General features: G+C 34.2%; 1 long non-coding RNA gene across 2 annotated transcripts; it reads right to left on the bottom strand.

Moving 5' to 3' along the window:
- Positions 1–849: 849 nt before the first annotated feature.
- Positions 850–6,192, bottom strand: LOC149220860 (uncharacterized). Of its 2 annotated transcripts, none has more exons than XR_016248775.1 (3): positions 5,880–6,192; positions 1,188–1,331; positions 850–1,153 (listed from the first exon to the last, which is right to left on the bottom strand). It is a non-coding gene; the product is annotated as an uncharacterized LOC149220860 (long non-coding RNA). The 2 variants fall into 2 exon arrangements; XR_016248774.1 differs by lacking the exon at positions 5,880–6,192 and adding an exon at positions 1,848–2,744.
- Between the last annotated feature and the right edge of the window lie 738 nt (positions 6,193–6,930).

Raw genomic sequence — 6,930 nt, forward strand, 5'->3', positions numbered from 1 at the left:
GACTATACTAAAAAGAGAATTGTCAAAATTAGTAACCTTTTTTCTCTACAATCCATTAGGTGGAGTGGAAATTGTATTTATAAAATGATGAATGCCATTTTCCTCTGCAGATCCTGAAGGGTTTGTGATATCCACGTGATTTTGCTCATTTGGGTTCAATGAAATAGATGAATCTTTGATAGATAGGCATAAGTGTGGATATATTGACTGAGATTTTTCTTGAAATAATTTCCGTATTTCTTCATGCCCTTGATACTCTACCAAAACTTGTCATGTCTAAGATCCATGATGCAGAAGATACTCCACTACCTCTGCCAGTCCACTGATGGATGATGGCAACATGGAGGGCTGTGTTCCCATCTCCATTTGTTGCATTTATATCTTCTCCATAACTTAGTAAATTGTTCAACATATCCAAATCCTTATTTTGTGCAGCAGTGCAGAGGAAACTGCCAACAGTACCAGACTGAAGATTTTCACCATTGTCACAAAGTAATGTGGCAACCAGTTTATGTTGGCCCAATATTGCTTCCCACAGAGGAACACTTCCGTCTTCATCTGTTAAGTTTATGAAATGTTAAATATAATCTGGTCTAAATCTTCATTTTGTTAATGGTGGCAATAGTTTGAAATTTAAAAGGTGTTGAATTCACTGAGCTTTAGAGAAAATTTCAGAAAAAATATTTATATTCAGAAATACACTCCTTGATTGGGAAAACAACTCACGAGTGCACTAGGGAGGGGAGAATATACCCTTGCTATTGACATTTGCTCCATATTCTAAAAGAAGATTGACCCAACTAATTTTTAATAATTAAGAAATGGGAATCAAACAACCAAAATCATCAATGCTCTACAAGTGGAGAATCTTTAATGATTAAAAAATGCTAATCAAATAAACAGCATCAAAACAGTAGCAAAGACCGATTTTGGTCAAATGATTTGTAGGTTCAAGGGGAAGGTTACCCAGTTCATTCATGCATTCTATAATCTTTTCTAGCAGTCTTTTCCTTTCCTACACAAATTCCAATGTTCAACAATGAACGTCTGCAATAATCTTTCCTTCTAGCTAAACAAAGACTTCGCTTTATATTGGTTCAGGGGATTATCAGTTGTTGTCTCCTCTACCTTTACAATGTAATTCCCCCACTACCTAACAGTCCTTTACAATGTAATTCCCCCACTACCTAACAGTGCTATCTACGAGGCATGAAGTTTCAAAGAGGTTGATCAATCCAGCATCACAACTCACTTGCCCAGAAGCAGTTAAGAGGAATAAGTTGTGCTTTATGACTTAAAAACAGTGGTTCAGCTTTAGCTTTCAGGTGAGTCTGCAGAACATAGAAAAGAACAAGAAGACATTTTTCAGGAAGCATGACAATAAGTAGAAGTGCATTTTCTTGTAAAAGTAATGAAAAGATAAAAATAATGTTGCTTTTTGACTTGGAAACAGAGTAGCTCAGCTTTAGCTTCATATAGAACAATGCACTTCTTGTACAGGAAATGAAAAGATAAAAATAATGTTGTTTTTGACTTGGAAACAGAGCAGCTCAGCTTTAGCTTCACATAGTACCATTGTTCTAGTAGTAAATAAAAGCAAATAAAAGCAATTATTAGGTAAGTCTGCAGAACATAGAAAAGAACAAGAAGACATTTTACAGGAAAGCATGACAATAAGCAGAGGGGTACGAATACCATATAAAACCTTTCATAGAGTACTGAGAACATGTCTTTGAACGCAAAATCCAGAAAATGTAATCCAAACACTTATGTAATCCATAGTGCTTCTTTCTTAGTAAAGCATATCCCAAACCATTGTTATGCTCAAGTAAGGTATGACAGCTTACCAGTTAATTACATTGTGTGATTCAATAGCCCAAGATAGGGGTTTTCTCATCTGCTAACGTACCGTGAACAAATTAGAACTGTTGAATTTATTTGCAAATACTTATCATATCGACTAATGCTAAAGGTCTCCATCCTCATTAACATTTATGACATTTCTGTTTTCTTTGAGTGCCAAGAACGGCCATGCTTTCTAGTCCTTGACGGTATTTGTTAATCTCCTAACTCTTCTGTTTCTTTCATCCAAATTAACCTTATGATTATGCAATGTACAATAAATGTGCCTAATGGAAAAGTCATGGTCTAGAAATCTGATTCTAATTGCTTGTATTCAGTTTGTAGTTTTCTTTCTTTTCAATCTTTTTAATCACCACCGAAATTTGGCATTTAAAGCATAAAAAATAGAGCTGCTATACAAGTGACATTGGGCAGCCAGGTCAAAAAGATATTTGAGTGCTACATCCTCTGATCCAAGAGCCAGCTTGTGGCCTTAAGTAGGGAAGTTTTAAAGCCTTCAGCAGATGCCTTATGAGGAGGAAACACATGTTCTTAGCAGGCCAAAGAACAACTGGATGTCCTAAATTTATCAACGTGGAAAAACAAAATTTTAGAATTGAGAGAGCACTTTATCAACCTGTAAAAAAAAAATTTTATAATTGAGAGAGAACTTTCAGGTCATCTCCTTCAGGCAGATCTAAATTTATCAATTTGGAAAAACAAATTTTAGAATTGAGAGAGCACTTTCAGGTCATCTCCTTCAGGCATATCTATAGGGAATTTAACAATGTGGTAGATAATTTATCAAAGATAGCTTTATCTCTTGAACGTGGTCACATATCATTAGAGGAATGGGAGGGAAACTTTATTATCGAAACTTGCTCTCTTAGGGAAACTTTATTATTGAAACTCGCTCTCTTCAATTAGCAGAATTTCTCTAATCTATTGTTCTCTTACATGTATAATGTTATTCTCTAGCATCAAAAATATTTATGGTTAGTGCTTCAAGTCAGTTTAGTTCTTGACAAATATATCATTCTCTATAATGCCTTCTAAATTTCATATTTTTAGGTCATTATCAGTCCTGGTTGTATAATTGTTTTAATTTTGTCTGAGATGAAATTTTTTATTTTTTTCAGAGTTCTCTATAGTTCCTTCTAACTTTCATATTTTTAGGTCATTATGAGTTCTAGTTGTATAATTGCTTTAATTTTCTCTGAGATGAAATTTTTGAAGATTTTTCAGAAATCTGCTCTTAACTCCTAACTTTCATATTTTTAGGTCATCATCAGTCTTGGTTGGATAATTGTTTTAATTTTCTCTGAGATGAAAATTTTGAAGATTTTTCAGAAATCTGCTCCTAACGAAAGCACGTGTGAATTATATAAGCAAGGCGGCAAGTTGTTTTTGTATATAAGTCAGAGTCTCAGCAAAAAAGAATGGTGTTATACTGTAAATAAGGTTGTTATAATCCTGTAAGTTGGTGTCATACAACAAAAATGAATAGTGTTATATTGCTACAAAATTTCAATGTTGTTACAGGGTATCTATACTTTTTCTTATTCTATAAGAATAATAAAAAAGTACCATTTTGACCAGGAAAAAAATACTCCCATTGCATGTTACAGATTTCATTAATTTCACACATGGCTTTGTAAGTTGGCCATATCTAGAAAGATTTCATTAATTTCACACATGGCTTTGTAAGTTGGCCATATCTAGAAAGATTTCATTAATTTCACACATGGCTTTGTAAGTTGGCCATATCTAGAAAGGGCCTTCTTGTTTGTTGACATAATCTGTGGGTTGGCCATATCTAGAAAGCCCCTTCCTCTTTGTTGATTTTTGGGGGTTTAGAGCATTTTGTTGATTTTGGGGGTTTAGAGCATTTTATTGATTTTGGTTGCTTGTTTGAGTAATTTGTCAAAAAGGGTTGTCCAAATTTTCACCGCCAAGTTGCAGTCATCTACTCAGAATATTCCCACAGCAAGGAATTGACCATAAATTCATCTCATAATATTCATACCATTTGATCCCCAATACACTTCGTAAACTCAGCCAAATCGATTAAATCGCCCTGTGAGGGTTTTTAATGGTCATGAATTTCTACTGCTATGGCCTTTTTGCTAGAAGTTTAACCACGCATTAAGACGGATAATTATATTCCAAACTGTCCATACTCTTCCAATAGTTCTCTTGAGTTCTTTAAGAATTCACATAACTCTAAGCTTATTACACACCGGTGTTTTAACTACCACTTGGGAGGCCTATACTAAGAATTTAAGAGTTAGCCATGATAGTAAAAATAATGCTAGTTATTTATTAGAATCCTTTTTAAAACGACATCCTTGAGCCGACCTGTAGCTGAAGTTGCACATATCTTGTGGACATTTATCGTTAACTGTATATTTAACTCAGTTAATTGTATTGAAATCGCATTTCCACTTGTTAAACACCATCCATTCATACACCCAACATATAATGGAAAGGGCGTACACTTAGGTTGTTGCATGGCGACTCCCCTTCTACCACACACCCTCTACCACATGTTGGTCACATGGAGTAAGGTGGGCATCATTCTTGGGTTTTAGTGAATGATCCAGATTACTCGAGGTAATCGAATGGTTATCCCTAGACATTCAAACCCTAACCCTTCACCACTTTGCTTTCTTGGTCCGTTATGTGTCAGCTCCGAGTGAGTTCACTGCGTAGCTACTTGGACTGAGGGTAGGGTTTATATGATTGGGATATGTCATCTCTTGTTACAGAGGCAACACTTCTAGCACTGTACAATGCCATCGGTGAAAAATATCCAATATGACATAATGGGTGTGAGAATTCGGTGGCGTTTTGAGGTCTCTTCTCTGAACCTTTGTAGTCTTCTCTTTCAACACATACTTATCCCACTTCAACAATGGTAAATCTTCCTTCGAGGCTATGTAATTTCATTTAATTTCTTCATGTTGGAATCCATCTGGTTATCTCTCCTTATGGCTACCATGGCTAATGAATTTAAAGTTTGGATGCTGACCCCTTTGTGCAGATTTCCTCTACAATCTGGAACAGGGTACTCTTTGTCACACTATTTCCTTGGATATCCTTGGTAACGATTTCACCAGTATGAGTATGTTAGGTTAATGCAAGAGGTGGAATCTAAGAGCCTTCGACGATGCCTTAAAGATGTGAAGGAGAAAATCACTCTGAAGACTGCTAACGTCGATTCTGTATGTCTTTTCCTCATCCTTATTTTGATAGAATTTTTACGCGTGCATTTTATTCAACGAAAGGCTAAATCTGCTAATTCTGTTAAAAAATTTTAAGTCTGCATTTTATAAAACAAGGGGTTAAATCTGCGAATCCTCTTGAACTTCTGACAATGGATTTTTTGAAATGCGATTAAATCTGGAAGAACTTCTAATAGGTTGTATGATTGAGAGGTTAAATCTGTAAATACTGTCAAATCTTCTGACGGTGCATTTTGTCTAATGACAGGTTAAATCTGGACTCCCTTTTAAAATTCTAACCGTGAAATGTTAAATCTATAAATTCTGTTAAATTTTTTAATGGTGAAATGTTAAATCTGTAAGTTATATTAAAACTTATAGCGTGTATTTTAATTGAATCATAGATGAAATCTTCACTCTGTGAAAAAAACTTTTAACAGACCATTTTATTGAATGGGAGCGAAAATCTGCAAAAGGACTTCAAACTATTTATTTGTTTCGCATTATACACAGAGATATGTTGCCATCGATAGTCGAAGGTTCAGAGGTTTTAATGAAAATTTCAATACCATTAATATTCAGAGTGTGGATGTCAAGCAAATACTTAATACAACCAGGAACCAGGAAAATGAGAGAGCTAACCTAAAATTTAAACAAAATAACTCTGAACATCTGAGCGAACAATTTTTGAACAGGAAAACGGAGTTGTACCTACCATAAAAAACCCATAAGAAAACACTGGACTAAGATTAAAACGTTGGAAGCAAAATGAGAGAGAATGGGATCAGAAAGTCCATTTTTGAGAGCACTAACCTGAAATTTAAACAAAAGAATTCTGAGCACCTGAGCGAACAATTTCTGAATAGTAAAACGGAGTTATAAACAGGGTATACTGAATAACCGAGAGCTAGGTCATGCACAACAGATTGCATAGCAAAAACAGGACACACTATTGCAGCAGTAAGTGGAAGAGCACGAAAACAATATTGCAGCAGGGAACAGGAAGGGCAAAGAGCCGAAACAAGAGGAACATAAATGGTCGTGGAAGAAAACAAGTAGAGGAGAAAGCTGAAGAGGAGAAACAGAAATGGAATTGCACAACAGATGTTAACCATATGCCAGTTGAAAGGAGCTGTGTTAACCATATGCCAGTTGAAAGTGCACAGCTCCTGTCAAGCATAGAAACAAAAGCTAGACGAAAAACTCAGTGAAAGGAAGGCCTATCGGCCTAACTACCGGTGAATAACATCCTAATTTTAACTCTTCTTTTTTATTTTATCATGTCTAATTTTCCCTTGATCGTTCTATATCTCTATAGTTTTTTAATTTTCTTTTAATGTCTTTTAACGTAGCGTACGAATATTTGCGTTCTAAACGAAATAATTGTTATTGCATATGTGGGATGATGTTGTTGTGAAATATTTTTGAATTTTCTTTGTGATTATATTTATTCTTATAATTCTTTTAATTATTTTCGTAAAAGTGAGATCATTATGTTTTATGAAATATTCATTTAATGGGGCCATACACCATGTCATTTTATATTCATTTAAGAGAAGTACATGAATTATTTTTAAAAAATTTAATATATTATTTCAAAGAATTTGAATCTAAATGAAAAGGATTAAATTATTATACCCAACTACTTAAGCCAAAATCAATTAATTAAAAATAATTTTAATGAGTATAATTTTTATCTCATTAAATTTCATAAACTTTGTAGCTTATAAAGACAATCGTGTGGGCTAATGATGTGGTTCTGGTACGTTTTATTTCAATAAATTTCATAGACTTGCGGCTTATAAAAATAAGTTTATTCAGTAATTATGTGGTTAAATTAATTATTAATTTATATTTCTATAAT

Source organism: Pinus tabuliformis, chromosome Q, assembly GCF_031772625.1.
Source record: "Pinus tabuliformis cultivar Carrire ecotype Pingquan chromosome Q, CPIR1, whole genome shotgun sequence".
NCBI lineage: Eukaryota > Viridiplantae > Streptophyta > Pinopsida > Pinales > Pinaceae > Pinus > Pinus tabuliformis.